Raw genomic sequence first — 23,178 nt, 5'->3', positions numbered from 1 at the left:
CTTAAAAAAAGAGTACTTGTGATCCATTCCCGTCGCACCCCCAGACATGGGGATCTCCGCAAACCGGTCGTCTAGCAGCGCCCTATGCCCGCCGGTGGTTAGTCCACTTTCACAAAATGTTATTTATTATTCATTAAATTGACGCAATCATCTACGTCCGCTAGCGCCTTGGTCCGCTTCCCCAACGAGCCGTCGATGTCCGTCGAGTTGGTTTGAACTGGCGGACACTAGAGAACGCGAGCAAATACTAGAAGAGTGCTGCCAAGGCGAAAGGTCCGAACTCTATAAACCTCCTCCCGCACGTACATGAAGACCCGTCAGCTTTCGCTTGAGAACAAATTTGAGTGAAACTTCTCTACAACAGCTCTATCCAACTTTTGCACTGATGAAGCTGGACAGTTTTCAACAGGAAAGACAAAACTTGATGAAAACGAGGAAGTTACGGCCACGGCGAAGTTCTGTCGTCCTGTCTAGAAAAATGTCCGATTTGGAGGATGTCCAAAATTGGATGATGGCAGCATGAGAATCTATTCATCAAACCTATCAGCCGGATATGGGGCCATTGAACTCATCGGAACTCTATTAGTGATGGCGGTTCACAATACAAGTTTGGTTGCAGGTGCACATGGCTCTTACAGTTTTTAAATGCAAACTGATCCATCTTAAAGTATGTAAGCTGCACAATTTCAATAACGTTGCAACAAAGTGTCATAGTGATGGGTTTACAAAAACTGTAAATTATTCATTCTCTTATGCTTCTGCTCAGACGATAATAATTAGCAGCGATGCGCAATGGAGCGTGCCGTACCCAAAGATAATTATTCAATTACCCAATTGCGTTTTCAAGAAACCAGAAACCCGTGCAATTTACCATTTCTTTTATGCTTCATCCGTAAGTTGATTGTTTTTTTTTTGCGGCAAATGCAAAGGCCTTTTTCCTACTTTTTACGGGCTGACGGATTCGTGAGGCTGAGAGCTGCAACTCTACAAAAAGATGGGCGCATGCCCTTTTTTTGGAAAAAATATGAGTAATAAAAATAGGTTCATTATGTCATGCTGCGAGAATGAATCAGCATGTAAAAAAGCCATCTAATTTAATCTTGCTCCTGTTTACTTCCAAACTGTTAATTTCTCAGATTGTTCGATCAGATAAGTTACTTAAATCATAAAGAATTCCCGACAATCATGAAGCATAAAAAACATGTTCAGCCTTATCAAGAAAAGAAAAGAAATAAAATGTTGATTTGTCCGTTTAGTTTAAAATAAAAGAACCCATTTGGGGTCGTTCTGTTGAATTTACCACATTTCCGCGTGTTATATTCCACATTCGTGTTGGAAAGTGCATTCCATATGGTCAACGAAAACGAAAGAGGGATGGGTGGTTTTATGACCACCTTGACCCTCGGCCAACAATCCGGAACGTAGAAGCAGGGGGAAACTCTCTAGCCGTCTCGTGTAAATGCATTAGATGAGTAATACGTAAACATAACACAAATCTATAAAACTCTCCATCGCTAGTAATGCGAATTGTGCAAAACACATTCATCCCTCGCAAGGGTGTAAACTATCTCTTAAAACCTTCATATGGCAAGGGAAAAATAGTGTACACGACGTAAGCCGATAGCTTTATCAGGTTGGGGGAGAAATAGGAATCCTATTTTCGTGCAAAGGACTCCGGTGGAGGTCTACCCTGGTCTACCCCGAAAAGATTTATTCGCGGAAAATCGATGGGTTCCGCAAAGTAACGTTCAAGGGGGGTTCGAGAGTCGAAGATTGTTGAGTGAATTTCTTGATGACAACATAGTCCTCGGGTAAATTTTGGTATTGGAAGTACGTTTGCGTGTTGATGCACCCTCCTTATCCCTGTTTTCCTTCGATTATGAACTAGACGGGGGAGAACTTAAGGAGTATGAGTTTGTCGTCTCGTTCGTTCCACTCTTGCACCATACTTTCTCATGCTCCTTTAACGTTAGACATATAAATTGTCGTAGTGAATTATAACACATTGCACTTTTCCGTCCGGGGAGGTGAAAACGAAAGTTGCCCCTAACCCAAGGAGTTCCCAACCTCCCCCCTTTCGCCTATAGCAAACTGGTTTCCTTGTCCAGACCTCGTGTTATAGCTGAATGGCGCCTTCAGACGAATTAACGATCAAACCCCCCAGCCCTTCACACATACCAACTGCAAATCCACCTGGAGTCACTAGAGCCAAGGGGGAATGAATAAGAGAGGCGGAGGCGGATAAGACACTTCATCCGCCAATGACTTCCCCCCCATATTCTTGGCCATCATCCGAAATTCCCAATTCCCTCCCAAATGCCTGAAAAGGAACGAGTGGAAATGGGCCAAAAGGTTGGCAAAGGTTAAGGCCTACCGGCCATCAGCATTATATAGTTCCGAGCTCCTAGTACCTAGTACCTTTGCACCAAACCGTCGCCGACATTAGGGAGTGTAATGTCGACCGCCGGTCGGTGGAAATAAAGCTCGTAGGCAAATGATAAATAAAACCTAGAACGTGTTTCCGGATTTTCGCGCGACAACAACGACGACGACGATGGGGTATCGAATGGAACAACGTTGAAATATTCATTAGGGGGGCGGCGGCGCCATAAACACTGCACCGTGGCATGGTGTGAGTTTCGGTAAGTGACGGCCACACAACCACCTTAGGTGTGTATCCACAAACCAGTTCCACCCTCCTTCCATCACCTATAGAAGGAAAAGCACCATTCGTAAGCTGTATTGATGTTTTCATTAGTCGAGCAGTAAAAGTCAAAGTGAACCAAGAAAGCGAATAAAAATGCAAGCACCGTCTCGTACCACACTTTTCTCAACTATAAACGATTCCGGCATTTTCTTCATTCCCCCATTGGGTACAATCTATTGCTCCAATGGGCAATAAATGACAGAATATAGACCTATTTTAGATATCACACAATGGAATTCAGGAGTTCAAATTATGGAGTTTCGGAAGGAAGGTACCCTGCTGTCGACATAAACGGTTTTCGATCCATTTGGGAACAGTACTCTCTTTTGAGATATAGTTCACGGCAAAAACGGTAGAACGGTACCAAAGACTCGAGGCCTACCTGTAATGGTGATATGCGATTATCCACCCAATACGAACTAATTGGAACCACTCCTTGCCACGGAAGATAGGATGGATTACAGAACTACACACAGTCACGCAAAGTACGTATTCAGGGGATTACAGTTAACCGTTATTGCGGAGACCGCTAAGTCTTCCACAAACCTTGTAATGTCGGCGGTGGGTAATGGATTATTGCTTTTCCATCATTTCCGTGCTTAAAGCAGAATTCCGATACTGTAGGATTAAATTTTGATATAAAATAACATAATCGCATCATCATCCTTCAGCAGTCCTTTCATTCCCGCACAGTATAGCCAATAACTCCAAAGGCTATAAGCCTTCGTTTCTAAAGTGCTTCAGTATTCAAGAGACTTCCCCTCAGAGACAGCGGACGCAGCCAGGAAAGGCAAAGCGACATTGCGACAACACGGCCACACTGCGGAAGTCTAGACCAGGCGTCTGGCGCTAATAGAAGCATCATCCCTGACGAGCTGACGCCAGAGACCCGCCCCATACCACCACTTGCGGAGTTTGGGTACCCGCACCACTGGAGTGAGAATTTATCGCAGGACATATCCGCCAGACGGGGAGGCAAAAAACGGGACGAAAGGGAACGACGCCATTCCCCACATTTCGAAAGCTATATGCCGGCTCTAGCCTGGCAAGAGGGCAGACAACTGGCAAAATCAATATTTTTGCACACAATTACTCAGCTTTTTGTTGATGCTCCACACGGATGACTCTTGCAGATTGCAGATCTATCCCATGTTTGCCAGATCTTTCGAGTCCGAAATAAAAAATGATTTTTCGGATAAAATATTTTCCCTCGTTTCGTTTTCTTATTTAAAGTTATAGAGAGTAACTTCTATAGTATAAATTGATGAGATTGTTACATCATCGGTTCTCGATCAAGAAGCTTCTTTAAATTGTGCAAGCCTTCGATTGAGTTTGGAATAGTAAAGTTAACCATTAATGTCGCGGTCAATGTCAAATTAGTAATACAACGAAGTGCTCCTCAAAAGCGGTAGCATACTTCTCCTCGCTCGGTACCTTTCGGAGGAAGGTTTCGATCCTAAATTAAGCCGTGAAAAACCGTGTACATCCTTTTCCATCCTCTCTGCTCACACCAACCCTTCTCCTGCAAACCCAAATTGGGCTGTTCTTCACTGTTCCAGCGTACCCCCTCGGAACGGCAAGCATCCAAACACTCCAATTTTGGGGCGGACACATGGCGCGCGTGTAACAACACAACAGACCAAAAAAAAAACAAGGTACCTGATCGCGAGGCGCCACCACACTCACACGTGCACACCTACATCGATGTCGATCGATGCCCATTCACGCATCGTAAACTCGCGCAAAAGGTGTCTGCCGGGGCGTCGGGCTGAATGGTTTTCCCACGCGCACCGTTGGCATGACGCCAAAAAGTGCGTCAATTCCGCCGCCCATTAAGACGCTTTTTTTGCACCAATGGTTGGTTGACGAAGTTGCTCGCGGCGGACATTGACAGAGAAATCAAGTGATCAAAAACACACCGGAAAAAAAGGATCATAAATGCCACGAAAGGAACTTGATTCTTGTTTTCCGTCGCCCGGAAGTTGTCCCTTCACTTCTCAAACCACCTCCCTTTTTGCGCCAATGTGTTCAACTAGTTATGCTTTCAGCCGACATCTAGGGGAGGAGGAGGGAAGAGATTGATCACGATCAATTACAGGCGAAATGATCAAGCGGGGCGCGTTTGAATTCGGAGTGCGACATTATGAAAGATAAACAGCCTTACCTCTGATACCTTTGAAGGCAACTAGTTGGAGGTACTTTTCATTTTACAAACATCCTTTTATGCCCCGGTTTTCTTACGACAGACGGTATTTACTAATCAAATAGCTTACCTCGGAAGTTAAAGTAGAGTGCTACCTTTTCGTTTGCGTCCTCATTTGAGAACGCGTTACGTGACAAAGTGTGAATCTCGGCGTTGTACCCGACACGAGACTACAGAGTAGAGAAGGATAAAGGCGCGTCCTTTTGCCCGACGGCAATTCCGACCCGATCGATCGCAGCGTGTGCCCGTTTTCGAACTCTTCATATTTACATTGCCATTTGGCGGTGCGCCCAGTGTGTGTCCAAGGGAATTATGCGAAACTTTATGGGAGTGCGAGCGCGTTCGTTTAGGGAAACTTGGTGGCGGCGACGTTTGGACTCTGGCAATGGGTGCCCCCACGTCGTCGTCACCCCGCCCTCCAGCAGCTAGCAAACTGGGAAACAAACTGGGGAACTGATTCTACAAATTAGCCTCCTCCTTTTACGGAGAGAACGTTGGAGAACGCGCTTTATGTCACCCAAGCGGGTTGGGTGGCGCGAAGATGGACGAACGACAAGAGTTTCCACGAGCGATAATTGGCAAATTCCTATTGCTTGTCGTGTACGCCTCCTAATCGCACAAATGGCGACGGCACTCGAACTCGGGCCGTCCGCTCTTGTATGGGCCTTCCATAATAATGGCCATCTCGTCCCTTCCCCCATGAGGGCTAATTTTAAGAGCGCGCTTTAGTGTATCGTAAAACGATAGCTTGTTTTAAATTAACTAATTGAGGCACATGATACACTAGCAATCACTTCTTAAAAGGAATTATCATTGCTCATTGGTTGAATCCGGACGACAGTACGAGAATAGTGTTGATCTCTTGCAAACAACGAGCCTTTAGTTACGAATCTGAAAATTTGTAATTGGAATAAATGTTTGACTTCTTACATAGAGGAAAGCTCTTCGTGAATCAAGAGTCAAACTCCCCAAGATGGATGGGTGTTAATCGAGGTGATTTGCGTTACATCATCGATTGACCATTCTGAATAATACAATTGGCCGTACACCAGATGTTTTCCATAGTAACGACTCAATTGAGAACCGATTCTATGGTTAACCGATGAGAAATTTCCATCTCATCGATTGATGCTTTTCGGGAAAGGGAAATCTAATGACATTGATAGGAAAATTCCACACCAAAACGTGTATTTCTCGCAATTATTTGTCTTTGTGCAATGCAATTCTCATGTGTTCATCAACGATGGCGCTGTAACGCAGTAACACACTGACCCAAAAGAAAGGCCGCATTGCGATGCCGCACGTGCCGAAGAGTAATGTCATACAGCGAGCGACTCAGCGTAGAGCCTCTAGTGTGAAGAGTTGCCCGTTTAAAATTGAAAATGCTGCCACAGACCATTATATTCCGCGCATTGTGGCGCTGCGAGAGATGCTGTACGGAGGTGGATGAGCAGAAACCGCGGGAGATAATTATAAGGCCACGATTTGCGCGAATTGTTTTCTGTAATCGGTTTAAAAGGAAACCCCAGAGCATCTCCATCTCTGCAAACGGCGAGCTGAAAACGGACTGGATGAGTCATGGTGTATGTGTGATAGAGGGCACACGTACACAAACAGTGCTGCGAGTAGGCACCAAGAGGAGATGCTAGGTAGTAGAAAAATGAGCAAACTACTATCCGACACAAGTACCTAGGCGCCCGAATCAACATCATATGGTCGAAGCTCGAAGAGGCGTGAGCAAGCAAGTGCATGAGTGAATGGCAAAATAAAATCGCACCGCTTCGGGCGTCTCATTCCTGCAAACACAGCATCCATCATCGCGGCTTCGCGCAGTATGTTTGGAGGATAATTATAACTCAAACAGTCCTCTGGCCGTCGCAAAACTTCAGGAAAACAAAAATACCTCCACTGAACCAGCGCTGCACGAGAGCCGCAACGAGACTCGCACCGGGGATCCGGGGAAATTGGCACGGTTTGGGGCGAACGCGAGAAGCGAGGCGTGAAGCAAATGAGACGGATTTCATCAGATCGGTGAGGATCGTGTCTCACCCAAGCGTTCGTCGCGCGACTGAGCGGGTTAATGAGATTTGAAATGGCGATCGCGTCAGCTCGGGGGCAGATCATTGCGGAATGAATAACAAAATAAAACAAAAAACACGATCGCGTGCCTCTATGATGATTTAAACAACAAAAAAACTCCTCTTCTCGCAAGCTGAGTCGCGACATTGGATATCGAAGTACACAAGAAAAAATCGACGTTCTCCTTTTCTGTTACAGAGCAAGGCGCTAATTTTTCAGTGCTGATTACTCACCATCCACCGACCACAGGCCACCGGCCCTTCCACCGACCGATCAAACGGCCGCATATCGTGTGTTCACGAACTGCTGAAACCCAATTATCATCATTACGCAAAGCACACACGCCCTCCGAGCTATTATTATACCACCTTGTTTTCTTGTCAGTTTACTTTAATGCGATCGCTTTATGTTTTTGCTACCAAAATCCGGAGACAAATAGCGCAAAAACAAGAAGAAATAAAAACTAAATAAACAAACGAACGCAAAGTACGAAATAATCATAACACAGAACATGTGTAGACGTTTAGGCGTTTTGTTTGTGTTTTTGGCCTTTTTACTACTCCTCTCCAATCTACACAACTTTGATAAAAGCCGAAATTAGCGAAATTAAAAGCGCCCATAAACACGCCTCGTTTCTCCAACGTCGTGCTCCAACGGAAAAATAAGCGAATGGTCGCCGCGCGGACAGCGAAAAAGTAATGATGCAAACCGAAACGCGAAGCGACCGTCCTCCTCATCTGACATTTGAGATGTTTGAGCGTTTGTAAGCACGCTCCAGGTATGGACACACGATGGGGAGAGATATGTCATACCGTTTAGCACATTACAGATCATCAAATGGCTTTGGTAAATAAAGAGGAAACAAACGGTGTTGTAGGAAAAAAGATAAAAATACCGAATGTGCTGGAAGTAATGGGAATTTAACAATAACGGACACCCACCGGTGTTCGGTTTCAAAAATGTAAGGCATGCGAGAAGGTTAATTGAGGCCGTTGGTCGCGACCGTACACACGTGTGGCTGGACACCGCAACGCATTTCTTCTCAACTTGTAACAAACCAGCGTCCCTCTCGTTACCCCTCCCTCCCCAATCATCGCAACGCGGTAATGGCAAATGTTTCAAATAGTTTGTGAGGTTAATTAAAATTGCATTTAATCCGCCCGGGTTGGGCTAAGCTTTGTCGGCTTCCCATACCGACACCGGCCGGCCTCCAAAGTGAACAGATTGAATGGAATCCTCGACACCACACACCCCCTCCAACCTTTCGGAGTTTCAATGAGCGAAGGAAAAGTCTCGGCGCGTCGACAAGCGTGTCTAATGCCTTATCAACCGTTTTACCTTCCTTGTCGCGGTGCAGCTGGGAGTGGTGGCGTGCAAAGAGTATCTACCACCCTCGAGTTTTTCATTGAAAAAAAAAACAACACCACGTCAAGGTATGCCCTTCCACCGATGGATGGGTAAATGAGACGGCAAAGGAGGAGAAGGGTGGTTTTGCTGGACCGCATCCTTCCTTCTTTTCCCTTTCTTTCTGTAATTTCCCTAGCGTCAGTTTTTTTTCCTGCGGTTAGACATTCAACATTCTCTAGTTGTTTTTCATTATATACTCCTTACCAGCGAAGAGTGGACGGGATGACGGGTGCGGTCTGGGGGTGGCACAAAACGTGGCATAAATGCACCGCAGTTTGAGCCAGGAAACCCACCAGACCTGAGCCCTAAGCAAACACCATCACCAGCTAGCAATGGCAGGGCGGGCAAGCAAGCAAGCGCGCACCATTAAACCGAGCTCTCAACAGGCTTATAATCAACTGGTAGTACGCGGCGGCATCCACATCACACGTGTGCATCCGTGCGTGCGTGTGTGTGTGTGTGTGTGTGTGTGTGCATGGCACGCCACGGGGAGAACCTAAATTAATTGCATCTATTTTCAGAGTATCGTGACGACTTCATACAGGCACACACACAGCATTCCTGCGCTATGATAAATACGGCGCGTTTTGCTGCAGTGTCAATCCGCGTCAAGATGCAGCAAAACTGCACCGGCAGCAACGACGACAACACTCTTTTTCTTTCGCCGCTTCTGCTTCGTGGAACCAACCCAACAAGCGACAACACACGCGCGCCTGGTACACACAAGGTGAGAAGGCGAACGTGCCCTGAAAGTGAATTTCCAGCACTATTTAGGTCTGTGTGTTTGGTTTACTTTAGCAAAGTCGTTTCCTTTTCGAAGCCTAATTCCCCCGGGGAGAGAGAATGAAGCTGAGGAAGGTTGAACGAAAACGTTCAAGTACGCGACCTGTCGGTGAGCAAGCAAGGCAACAGATACTGGTCAAATAAGTATCATACATATGTAGTAGGAAAACAATATTTGGTATGTAGAACTAGATTGCGAACAACAAATCGTAATTAAATATGCTCGCGATTAGTTCATTCCTTATTGGGGATCCTCTGTAGTTCAGTGGTAGTGTACACGACTCACTATAGGTACGTTGTCTGTTCAAATCCCGTTGACCATCCGCACCGAAAAAAAACTTTTTCATTCATCGTTTTCCAGCAACATAATGCTGCTTTAAAGATGAACAGTACAGAGGATGTGGTTTTCAAACACGATCTACGAGCCCGGATGTGTAGCGTAATAAAAACCAAGATAGGAAAAATATCCCGACGTGTGCGCGGAAATGTTGGGGCAAGGTAAGGTGTGCATCAAGGGAAGGCAAACAAACAAAATTGTTGGCTACCACTGCATTGGCCAGCACAATATTCTGCACCAAGGCATGGTACAGAGACACATACTTTCGCCATCTCATGTTTTGCAATTTTGATGCCGATTTGTTGGTGAACTGACAAACCATCGAACCAACGACGGGAGGACACCCCGGCTCTTTCGGGTTTGTGTTTTGGCACGGGTCTGCTTTTAAAACCAAACCGAACCGAACCAACCACCAGAGTCCAAAGTACCTTTGGGGGTGTGTATGTGGGTGGGTTGTTGGATAAGCGAAACCCCCCCCAGAACCAGTTGGCTGGGATCAACAACGGGGAGGGAAACACATTTGCCAGCCCCTCGCCGGAAAATCACACACAAAATCGTTCCGTACTCGTCGTTTCGCTGGGAAAACACAGATTTTCCAACCCCCGTATCATCGACAAAATTTCGCTCTTCTAATGAACAATAAATAAACGGACAGCAACATAATGCAGACAGACTACTGCCGGTATACAGTCAGAACGGGTGACCGGACCAAAAAATAAACCACAGACTCCAAGAAGGATTTTGCTTAAAACAGAGACAAACAGAAAAACAACCTATGAGGAGAGAAAAACACATGAGGAAAACTGCGCCATTTGGCCCAGGTTGTGGTGAATGCCACAGATGTGTCAATCTTTTCCTCCCCCGGACGAAGCCATTCGCGTCCGTAAACCGGATGAAGACGAATGAACCATATCCCTGAGGTGCTTCGAAAAAATGACCAGACTTTGGGTGGTTCTAGCAGACGCCATCGTCAACACGATGAGCTGACACTGCTGAAATCGTTTATTTTGTTATATTATGTTTTGTTTTCCAACTCGATACACACCGCGCCAGTATCCGATCTTTCTAGCAGAAGTATTCGGAGAATCAACTGACCACTTCCGCAAATTCCATGGCCTCGGCGAGGTATCCAGCGGAGTTAAAAGTTCTGTTATGGAGTTTATAGGAAGGATTAAGAGCTAACAACGATAAAATAAAAGGAAAGATAGACAACGTAATCTGTGTACACGAAATAACAAGCGTTATCTAAACACTAGGATACTAACGTTTAAATATTGAAAAAATAGCAAACATGTGAGGCATAAAATCGTACACATTGTTTGGTTGCCTAACCACCGCGGGCCACCTGAACCATTACTTTGCGGACTCGACTTGCGGAAAAAGGGAATTTTCCACACAATTGACCCTTGCCACAAACCAACCAGCGCCTCATAAACTATGCATCCACAATCGACCGATCACTTCTTTTCTTGCCGGGTAGGTTTTCCTATTCGCCTTCCTCAGTAGCAGAGGACTGAATTTCTCAAACGATTGTACAGATTTGCGTTCGTTGCGTCATGCTTTTTTCCGAAAACGGAAGCGGCATGTACTTTGACGAAGAATCCACCAAACTTACATTGCAACAAATGTTAAACAAATGTTAAAAATGTTGGTTTGTTTCAGGATATAGGTGAGTTTTCGTGGCTTAAAAATTTTGCTTCAACTATATAACACCACATTGCCATCGCATTCCGGTATACAAGAGTAGTTCAACGCTCACTGTAACGAAAACGTGTGCGAAGCTCGAGGAACCCTTGGTTATGCTATGTGTTATGTTGAACCATAATGGTCGGATGATTTGTGGTATTCGTCGACGGAAATTTATAAGTAGAAAACCCACCATCTTATGTATCGATTTATAAGACGCCGCAAAAAAAACCTGACGCGGCATATCAAATAAAAACTTGTCATTCTTGTTCGAGCCTTCACAATTGAATTTGGGAGCTCTATCGACCGTTTACCATACCAAAACCAAAACGAAACACCTGCATAAGCTCTACTGAAAAGCGTAGATTGGACAGGTCTCAGCCTGGTGTAGTTCCTGTTCCTCATTCCCGTAGAGGACACCCAAACACAGTTTGTATCTTTTCCGAAAGACCCAGTAAGAAAACCACGACTTCAAGCGTGTCTAGGCGATCGAATTGCATTCGCATTTCATCAAAGTACGTGCCCCGTGCAATGTTTTCGCTTTTCTTCCTAATGGAAGGTCGAGATTTATCCATCGAGGACAATTAAAGCGTTCGGCGATACATCCGGCACGCCTTTTGCTACGTGCACTTGTGGCGCAATTCGAGTCCAGCACAACAACAAAGGCTCGTAAAAGTGTATTCTTATGTACACTTTGCATACAGCTTCGTTTTACCCATTTGCGCACAATATCCCAATGCCTTTAATGTCGGAAGATGCTCACTAACATACAAGCAGGTGTTGACAGTTGTGCAATCTCATGCAAGCACATTCTGTCATCTCGTTACTCGGGGGGTATGAATCTGCATCCTATTTTCGTGGGACATTAACTTACTCTCACTTTCTCTCCAGATCTCCAGAAGTACCACGTCGACATCACGCGCGGATCCCCGTTATCAAAAGCCGCGATTCCCGGGAGAATGAGCCGATAGATTTGTGCCTATCGAATAGACACCCCCGAGTTTCGGCACCATTCGGCACCTGATTCCGGAATAGGAAAGCACACGATTGACGTCATTCTGAGGCGTGTGCTCGCAAAATGTCGCTAACGGGCACGAGACGGGCCCGAGGAGAACGAGAGATGCATACGCAAATTGTGTTGCTAACGTTCGTAACGTGCATGCGTTTATCGCCCATGAAGCGAGATAGCGGAAACGACCGGTCGAATATGGATCGAAGTAAAAGGTAGATTGGGACGCGAAGGTCCCACCGGTGTCAGTGATAGATAAGCTTTTTCGTAATTCGTAACTTCCAAAAATATATATGTACCTTTAAAAAAAAAGTTACCGTACTTTGGTGTGCATTCCACTATTTGGACTACTACTAAAAAAACTATTTGAATACGATTATTATGGTTTCAGACAAAGTGAGGATAAGAGTGAAAAATCACTAATTTCTTTTTGCATTCAGTAAATTGTGTAACGAAAACAACAGTGGTGATGTAAAAGACACGAAAATACTTTAATTATTCGCCACCTTTCACAACAAATAGCCTTAATACGCATTGATTCGGGTCGCCAAAGATGTTTACATTCAATTGAACGTTGAAACCCAACAGACTAACTTGTGCTAAAAATAGAACAAATGAAACAAATAGAACACGTAACTAACGACAGAAAAAAAAAATCCATTATCTAAACGAGAACTCGATTGCAATAGTAACTCTACAACAAACGAGACGCAAGAAGGAAGTTCCTTCGGTATCTTGCACGCTATTAATGCAAGGTGTAATGACCTTCTCCCTCAACAGTTCCTTGCCCCAACCGCGCGTTCGCCCGGTCGATGGCAGTACAGTCGTCCTTTCGCAACGAGTACGGTACGATATCTCAAGGAAATGAGGACGGCAAAAGTGAATAGAGCCGGCGTCAAGAATGACAACGAGGTGACAATGCAACCACCACCAATGGGTGTTCGGGGTTTGGTGAAAATGGCCAGACGAAGGAATAAGATGGGAGAGGCGAGCGCACAAATCCCTGCCTGAACATGAAAATAGCTGGCAGAGCAAGGACTCCTCTCTTGTCGTTTTCCGCCCCAGGGACTTACGAAAATGTCAGATGACGGAAGGACGGGGAAAAACTCTACTCCACTCGAGAACTCACGAGCATTCGCGGTAGAGTGTAGGGCCGGTTTTGTGACATAAGAACGCCAACTAACACTTCCTCCTAACCACCGTCGTCGTCGGTGTCGTGTCGTTGGACTCTGAGTTTTTTAAAGGCCGTGTGTTCTTGGGCCGGGTTTTATTTTCCGTCCGATGCTGTTGATCGATTTCGTCACCCAGGGTGAATCAGGGGCGCCGCCATTCGACTGCATCAAGTGTCAATCGGAAAATCCCACCAGTCGTCGTTCCACAAGATAAATGAGTTCAAGTGCCGGACGATAAAACGCTGTTAGGATGTACACACGCACCTTTGACGATTGCGTCATGCCGGTGGGACAGAGTGTCGGTCCGGTGTCTTTTTTATTTTTTTGGGGAGCGACTATGTGATCCGGATCGTTTAAAAAAATCGGGTGTGTACACGTTGATGGTGTAATGTTGGCGCGTATTATCACATCACCATCAACCATCTCCGTTGAGATCACCTCAACAAAGCGGTGGACACTAGGACTGTGGGAAGCCCGCTTCCTTCTGCAAAAAGGGGCCACACTTAACAAAGTGTCATCGAGTAGCAGTCATCCATTGTTGGTGGTGGAGTTCTCTCACGCAACTCAGAAGACGTACTCCACACCTTGGAAGGGCCTACAAAATACACAATCGAAAAGTGAACCAACTCCAAGTCCAACGATATTTGCCTCCCAAACCTGGCTATTGATGGCTTCCTTCGTCCATCATCCTCCCATTTGCCAACGTTTGCAACGGGTGCCAGTTGGTTTTGTTTTACCTTCTCAACCATCCTTTTCTCGAGTGGCACACCACCGTCCTTATTAGTACACACGACGATGCTGATCATCCGCGCTGCAAACACAAAATAAAAAAAGAAACGCGGTGGATTAACCTCTCTCGGAGTGACAGCTGACTCGTTTTTTAATCCTCCGCGTACCGAGATCGAATCTTGAGTAGAGTGTGTCTCGTTGTGACGTCACGCACTGGTAAAGTGTGCTCGAAACCTCTGATCGGTTCAAGAATGAGTCACGGTTCGGGCGTCCCATGAACTTTCGTGTGGCCTCGCGCGCCTTTGGGACGCACAAGGCTACGTAAGGCTGTTCACACTCGCAAACTCAAGATCTGTTTTCCATCGCCGATGGTGAGATGTTGGTTGTTGTTGTTGTGGGAGTGGCTACGGGGGTCATCGTACAACACTGTGTAAGTGGCCGGTACGCACCCGGCGTGACCAAAACAAACTAAAAGACGCAGTGCCCGAAAGCGCCCTGGCACAAACACGGTTTGCGAAATTAGTCATCGACTTTATCCACACACGAATGGGGTATTTTTTTGCATGCGAATAAAATAGAACAATATTTACGGAACATGAAAAATCAACCAACAGAAGGGGGCACGTCGTAAAGGTCGAGGGTAAAAAAAATTAATACAGCACGTGGTCATTTCATAAATAATCATTTCAAACAAATTAAAACAAACACAACTCGGCTTCATCAGAAATCAACGACCTCATGAGCAACGTTTAGGAGACTAGAAATCATTCATTAAGATTCATGAATCCGTATTCAAACTGTGTGTAATATAAGTGAGAAGATAACAAATAAGTGAGAAGATCGATATGCGTCAGCCTTTGGAAGGAATATTACGAGTTCATAAAAATATTGACTCATCCTAGAAGCTGGACTATCCACAATTTCGCCATTGTGGTCGTGACAAATTCACGTACCGCAATCTAAATCCTATTGGAATTTGCCAAAAGATTAGCACCGAATCAAGGAAATTTGAAATCTGCAAATTTAACAGAGTCTCGATTAATCCTACATCCCGCATTTGTGCATCGAGTCAATAAATCCCGCCCCTTGCGAACCCATCCCAACCCAATCCCCGCCCTCCTTCCTATCTCTCAATGTTTTCCAGCGGATCCGGTGATGGTGCAGAACCAAATCAATCCATCTTGTGGCTGATTTTGCAAGACACTGCCGCTGGTGGGGCCAAGAGAGAAAAGAAGTAAGAATCAAACTTGCCAACCGGGTTTTGCGAGTTAAACACAAAGAAAATGTGTCCGCGAGGCCCGGCGTGGGCGGATGGACACGGACGAACAGACTTCGTCGAGGTCACACTCGCAATTTGAATAAAAATCAATTTTATTGCCCTGCCCTCTCAACACCGACCAACGCACGGGGGACGGTTCGTTCCCGAGCTCACGGGAGATTTCGTCCGGGTCCGGCGATGGTGGCAGTGTCCAGCAAACAACCTGTGCACCGGGGCCTACAAATCCTGTCAAATAAACGAACAAATGTGTGAAGTCGTCGATGGTGTATCAATAAATAAATTGTGCACAAAACGCAAAATAAAACAGTCCAACATCTGCTGAAACAAACGACCTACCACCAATCGACTGAACTGGGACGGGAGTCTTAACTGCGACCGTATTTACGAGATGGAGCATTTGCGAAAAAGAACAACAGACAATTAAGTTAATCAGAACCTTGTGTGATTTATTAAAAGGATTCACATTATACAAACCGATTCTCAACTAAACAAATGTCATCCGATGCACATTAGGCGCCAAATATTTGTTCTCCAATCCACCAGAGACTGTAGACATAGGTTTCTCAGTAGAGTTGGGTAACTCAGATTAAGATTAATGAATCCGAATGACTCTTTGGATGAATCTGGTATCTCTGCATTTGAAATTTATAAGAAACAAGATATAGAGACACAAAATTCATCCTGGAGAACTAGGAATCTTTGATCATTAATGAACTTTTTGAGATTCATCAATGTCTAGAGATCAATTTCTTTTAATCTCGGATAAAAGATTAAATCAACTCTGTTTTTCAAACTTCGCTCACGTGATCCAAGCAAAGAAACGTCCACTCCGGGAACTTAAATAGAGTCGAAGATGCACCGATCATACACAGAGAGTGAACTGGAACTAGTGGAATCTTCTCCACCTCACCTTCGTGCATCACAGCTTGGTGCAGTAGTAGCAAACACTTCCTGCACAAAGGAACGCAAATGGAATGCACCTGAGGCTACCGGGGGCATCCCCACACCCCGCACCCACCAAACCAGGGAGGGTTTCAGCCACGTGCGCCGAAAATGGAAATCGCGATTTGTGACGAGCGTGGCGAGATCTTGGCCCAACTTGTCCGGGAGGGGACTCAATCACCATTTGTACTCATTTGTCTGCGTGCGTTGCACACAATCTCGATCGCCGGATCGGGCGAGATTGCGGCGGTACCAAACCCGGGGAGAGTGGAGATCTCATTACAAAGATCTTGTCGAGGTGCGCTTGCTAATGGCCATCCGACGAACCTGTTGTGGTGGTCACCAGCGACCGGTGCAGCAGTGCAATACCGGCAAAGCCGAAGCCTTTTAACGCCGCAGGGACAAATTAGGATGCCAGATTATGCAGCGTGCACGATCGCCAATGGCAGTGGCAGCAGATAAGACGCCGATCGCGATCGAATATGGCAGATGGATGACTGTTTTAATTAATCGCCCATCGGTGCGCGATCGCTTCCGTTGCGGATGGCAGTAAAAATCCATTCAGAAGTTGGCTGATTTGAAATTCTAATTCAAAGCATACAAATCCTTCCGACGACAAGGACGTTCGGATGGGGACCGAGGCCAGGCGGTTTGAATTGCAATGGAGTGAACCATTTTATTTAGTGTTGTACCTTATGAACCATTAGGTGAGATTAGTTCATATGAATCTTTCACCTAAGATTGATTCAGATTGATTCATGAATCTTTTGGGATTCGAATCTTCAAATGTTGATGAATCTTTCGAAAACTGAATGATGAATCCTGAACCTTTCATGAATCTTTCATGATTCTTTCATTGGCATGGATCATGTGCCCAAAACAGAATGGAGTATCTACCTATTTCTTGGTCTTCAGTTTTCTGTTCTTTTTACATTAACGAAACTTTAGGATTCATGATTCTCTCTTTAAAAGATTCATGAATCTCTCATCTATTTGTCTTTTTCACCGTCATAAATAGAACGAACATCAATGTTTTGTTTTCTACGAGCTTTTCAAAACAGTTTCTTGTGTACACATCGTTTCTTAACAATTATATTTTCTCTGGCAAAACTTGCAAGGAATCGGCCTCCTCTATGATTTACACCTGAACGGTAAAATTCACATTACTCACCAAGAGCTCATATTCGTGTCACACGGGAGAGAGTTGTGGTATAACCAATGTTCTTAAACCACACACTTCAGAGTGCTAATTCGCTGTCTTCTTTCTTTCTTTTCTTTTATGCATGTGACTATCGGGAAGAAAATATTCACACCCACTCACCTGTGGGTCGATCGCCAGGAAAGACCTTCCACACGTCTTCCTTTCCTATCGACACCCCCCAACGCGGTGTTGTGGCCTCGAACACACGATCTTGGAGAGGTATAGGGTCTAAATTTGGAAACTGTTCCCCCTTCCTTGGAAAGGCAGTCGCACTTTCCTCCCCTCCCCGGGTGTTTGGTAAGGGGAGAGCTAAAAATATGTTCAAATAACTTACGGGAGAGTCGCGGGCTTAATGTGAACGTATCACGCCGGGATGGTATATTTAACAAATGGAGCACGACATTGGGAGATCACCTAACGTTTGGACTAGTCATTCTGAATCAGGATTGGGGATCCCAATGAATCTCTACACAGAGAATGAACGAATCCGAATCTTTGAGCAAAGTGTTACGCATGTCTCAAAATACATCTTTGGACGAAATATCATAATAGTTTCAATATTCACATTCGAAACCATTTATTAATCATTTTAAATGAACCCCGGGTAAAAGGTACACATTAATGAAACTCGTCGAAGAATAAACAAGACTCAAACTCGAGTTTAAACGCATGATTTGCGCAATGGCAGCAAGGTGGTGAAAGAAACGAAAATCTCCTACAATCATCTGTTCGGGAACGGTTCCTTTCGCTAGAATCCCTTTGGTGAGAGCCAACCATGTATTTTAAAGATGGGAAAGGCAGCAAAAAAAAAAACAAACCGAGAGGGAATCGGAACTCTAGACAGCAGACTGTCGAAAGTAGGTTAGTTGCATTCTATTGCGCACTCGCGAGTCGCGGCGTACTTTGAGGCTGACAGATGACTTCACTACCACCACCACCCGCGATAGGTGAGATGACCAACCAATCGCATCGTGAATCGTAGCTAGAATACACTGGAGGGTGACTCCTTCCTCGGACAGAACAAAACCATTCTAACAAATTAACTGGATTAATCAGCCATTCGTAAGCAACGGCGAACAAGCACAAAGGCACAATATTTTCTAGTTGTCCTATATCCACCTAGCACCTCAACACCTCGCTCACCTACCAGCCCTCATTCTATCATCTACATGTACGTCGCGGTTTGTAGCGATGCTCGTTACGTAGTGTCTTTGTTCGCTGTAACGTGGAGGCCGCGGTTTTGCGTAGCTCGATGTGTCCAATGGTCACACACACGCACGTTTTTGACCCTCCTCCCAACAGCCTCAGCCTCTTAGCACGAACCTGACGGCGCTTTTTTACAAGTTCCCGCGTCAAACGGTAACTGCTGGTCAATCCGCGGTGAGCAAATCGCGTCAAAGAACAACAACCCAAACGCCGTGCGACCAAACGAGATCGGTTTAGTTAAAATGTGCGCGGGTTGTTCGAACAGCAAGCGTCACGAAACCGTTCCCTTCGCAGTCTTTCTCAACCAATCAATCTACCTAGAGCGAACAATACTCGTTGCGATCTTGTTTCATGCGGTGAGAAAGGTAAAGGTAGTACCTGATGACCCCATCAACGAAAAACATTGATTTCTCGCTTTCAATCCAAGCAAAAATACCCCCAAATTTCAATAGGACAGTTCCCTAACATATTTGCTTCCCTAGAATTGTTCCAAAACCAAAATTTTTAAGGTTATTCCATTAAACAGATTAAAGTTCTTACACCATTGATCGCAATACAATATCGAAAGGATGTCAAAAATTATTCATTTGTGACTTTTCGATGCTCAAGTATATACATCCTAGAGTTGATTTTGTTTCGTAAGTAGGAAATTTCATTAGTTTGGTAACTTATATTTAAACCAGTGCATTTTTCCCCATCCAGGATTGAATAATATTCTAGTAGTTACAAGTACTGAAGAGCTCATGTAAACGCACTTTTAAATTTCTAATGGAAGCTGATCTGAAAAGACAAACGATAATAGGTATGGTCTGAATCAAAACTGACGTGAAAAAGTTAAGCAACATATCAAATCCATATAAAAATACTTCCCACTGCAATGGCTCACAAAAACTGTTAATGAACGAACGAATAAATTACCACCGCTCCCGCTATTTTTACACTTTGCGTCGTAATAATTGTTGAATTATGAACCTGCAACCACGATTAACCGTGTTTGCTTATCGACTTCTACCTTCTTCGTTCAATTGCACCACGGTTACGAAGCGCTCTTGGGTGATGTTTTAGCGGAAAGTAAGCCCACGCAACTCAAGCCATGTAAAAGGACTTACCCTTCGCACAATGGTGCGGGTGTAAACGATCAAGAAAACAGCGTTTGGTGGTTAAGATGAATGAATACATTTCTCTTCAGAAAGAGCAAAAGAAAAAACGCACCTTACAAAACCACACGCGATCTTACGGTACCGGGCATTTCTTTTCCCGTTTGATTTGTTTAGAGAAGCGCAATTGTTTTACCGACGCCACATGTGATTTAAAAGCTTTCGATAGCGCCATTTCCAATTCAATCAACGGAAAATGGTCAAACCACGTTTTGAAGACCTCAATACATCATGATTAAGAGGTGACCTTCTAGCGAAACAATAGACATGGTGTACACCTTTGGCAAAAAAATAAACGACCATCTTGTGTATGCAAATCACTGCCGATTGCAATGGCACTCAATTCTATTGCGACGAAAACCATGGAAACTGCAACGGACAAGAAATACAATTGGATAACGTATTCCATCCAACAGGCCTTTGGCTTGTTGGGAAAAGAAACCCGGCCAAAGGCATTTTAATTATTCAGCTATTGTCGAGAGCTTGCTAATGACGTTGGTAACATCTCTTGTGACATTGAGAAATCGCTGCAAATAGCTCATTTGCCGTCACATAAATTTACAAGTTATGTATAGTAATAGGGTAAGAGAACAGGAAAAAATAAAACGATTTTCATGCTTTAGTACGAACCAACGAAACTCATCGAAGTCTCCCGCAAAGATAAGGAACAAATCCATTCCATATCGATCGTCGGCATAATTGCGGATACACGCCAAGGGCTTCACGTACACAAACGTTTCCATTGCTTGTCTAAATACGTGTGGCTACCGTAGATCGAAGAAACACGCAGTGCCCTGTTTTATAAGGTTTATGGGAGTATTCTTAACTAAAGCATAGAAACATGCTTTCCAGACATAGTGGAAATTGAAAAACAAAAAAAATCCATCATGAAACATGAATGACATTTGCTACACGGCGAAGATGGCCGACGCAGGCACATACACAAACGCCAACTTGTCAAAACATGTGTCTGACGTTGTGTGCGTTTATCAGCATGCATGGGAAAAATAAAGCAAAATGTTCGCGCGTGCGGAAACATGTTTTGTATCCTTGCAAATCCTTGGTGATTATACTTTTCCCAAGTTACAGTGAGACATTTTTTAAAGACTTTTTCTTCTTACTTTTCTATCTCCATCTGACTCACCTTTTATGGCCGGCAGGCGGTGTGAGTATAGGGTGCTGCTAAAGTATCGTCCTTGCTTTCGTCCTCGCTGGCTCTTCCTGCACACACACACACATACACACGCCCACCAATAGTCTGAGAGCTTCCTTTTACGGTGATTCTCTCCCACAACCCGGGGGTTTTTCTTTATTTTTGTATAGTAAACGGAATTATTTCTCACGGTTTCGATGCTCACAACTGCTCACTTGGTTACGATACGATACTACGATCCAACACCGGGGAGCTTCTGGAGGCGAAAAAGAGTAGATCTGCGGCTCTCCCCCCTCGTCTACACCTCTCCCCCCGAGGGAGGGAAACGATGCGGCTAAATTACGGAATTTTCACTGCCATTCATCGCTGCTCATCGCGATCTACTCACTCTTCTCGGAAACGCGCTTTTGCTTCACTTCTTTACGCTATGAAACCTTAATGTTTCACACAATCACACACACTCGACACGACTGGCAAAAACAACCATTCGTGCTACTTATTGATACTGCAAAAATAATTGGATTGATTAGAAAAAATTTTGAAAAGTAAAACAAACCGCACAATCTCGCTGCGTAATCTACAAATTCTTTCGATTGGGCAAGCAACAACAAAACAAAAGTAACACGATAAGCTGTTTGAAACTGAAACCTGACAGGGCGCTGATCGAGCACTCGGGAAGGCGACCAGCCCGATTCTTCTCGACCATATCACGGCCGCTATCTGTACAAAGAACTTGTCCCACTTCACTGTACACAAACCGTGACTTGGTGAAGTTGCTGAATTGGGTTATAGCGAGATTCGTGACGATCAAAGTCGCGCGCGGTGCGTTCCATGACCGACGGGTGGACAAAAGAAATCGGCTCAAAAGAGAACGCAGGACACAACGCTCTTCACTCCTCCCACGCGCACACTGGGGGAACGAAAACAGCCCGCACACACCAATTACACTCCCACATATCCTGAGCGAAGGGTAAGCCATCATTTACCGCCGCCAAGCAGTCATGTTAGCGGAGAAGAAAAAAAAAACCTTCATCTTCGTAAACGCGAACTACCAAAGTCGTACCACCACCGTGTGCATGGCCTGCTCTTCGCTTACTCTGTCGCGTTTGTCTCACTTTTCATTCATGGACCGATTTCCCGACCCGTGCACGGTTGTGACGAAGCAAGCCGACCACGCGCCGAGCTGTCTTGCTTCTTTCGGAGAAAGATTTTTCCATCCACCGCCAGCCAGCGGTATGCAAATGCAGATTGTTGGTCCACTACGAGGTGAAATTCCTTGCGCCAATCAACACAACTACACCAGACGCCAGCAATGCGAAGACGGAGGGAACAAAAAACCGGTGCCACTTTCGCTACCGCACACTTTTGCAACCTCGCCTACCCTTCTTTCCGCAAGACACCAACAACCGGCAGCTACACCTTTTTCTATCTATCGATTTGACTTCCAGCAAAGTCGGCCCTAGGAGGCTAGGATTCAGCTTTTCCGTCGCCGTTGTTGGACCACTTTTCCTGCTGCAACAGAATCTTTTCTACTTCCACATTCACCGCTGCTTCAATTATTCTATGGAGCCATTTAATCCACGAAAGCAGCGATGGCCCACTTAGGTTCTGACAATTTTGATTCTATTTTCATTCGAACGGATGGAATGCTGCACTTTTTTTCATTACGCGCTACGAGGCGTAATGACACAACGACGGCGAAGTGTTTAGTTTAATTTGAGCTTCCTTTCTTCCCGCATTCTAATATCGACCGACTATAGGCAGATTGCGTTTCCGTTTCGTCAAACAACTGGTAGACCACAAGATAGGTATGAAAAATACATCGCTTTCTTCCATCGCACTCTCATTTTGGTAATATCCACCATCACGAACAGCCAACCAACCAGACCGAGGGGTCACGTTGGCATACAGCGTTGGACGATGTACCTACGCGCTGACACTTTTTCCCACCGCAAAATGCCAATATCACACCTTCCGAAACTGGCACACTATACGTTCATACATTTTGCTAACCGTGCAAGCCGTGCAAAAGAGTAATCGTACACAAAATGCGACATTATTTGCTTTAACTACACACAATTTACCATCCGTTTTCCAGCTGCTACGCGTCTGATCGCCATCGATACTG

The 23,178-nt window shown here is 45.0% G+C and overlaps 1 protein-coding gene across 3 annotated transcripts in view; it reads right to left on the bottom strand.

Moving 5' to 3' along the window:
• The window catches only part of LOC131260440 (serine/threonine-protein kinase Genghis Khan), a 40,646-nt gene extending 17,468 nt beyond the window's left edge, over window positions 1-23,178 (bottom strand). For all 3 annotated transcript variants that reach the window (XM_058262157.1, XM_058262158.1, XM_058262159.1), the window contains exons 1-2: window positions 23,135-23,178; window positions 21,042-21,555 (exon numbers count right to left, since the gene is read on the bottom strand). The gene's annotated coding sequence lies outside the window, so the exon portion shown is untranslated. The remainder of the gene's footprint in view (window positions 1-21,041; window positions 21,556-23,134) is intronic.

This window comes from Anopheles coustani, chromosome 3 (genome assembly GCF_943734705.1).
Source record: "Anopheles coustani chromosome 3, idAnoCousDA_361_x.2, whole genome shotgun sequence".
NCBI lineage: Eukaryota > Metazoa > Arthropoda > Insecta > Diptera > Culicidae > Anopheles > Anopheles coustani.
This window is presented reverse-complemented; position numbering and strand designations above follow the sequence as displayed.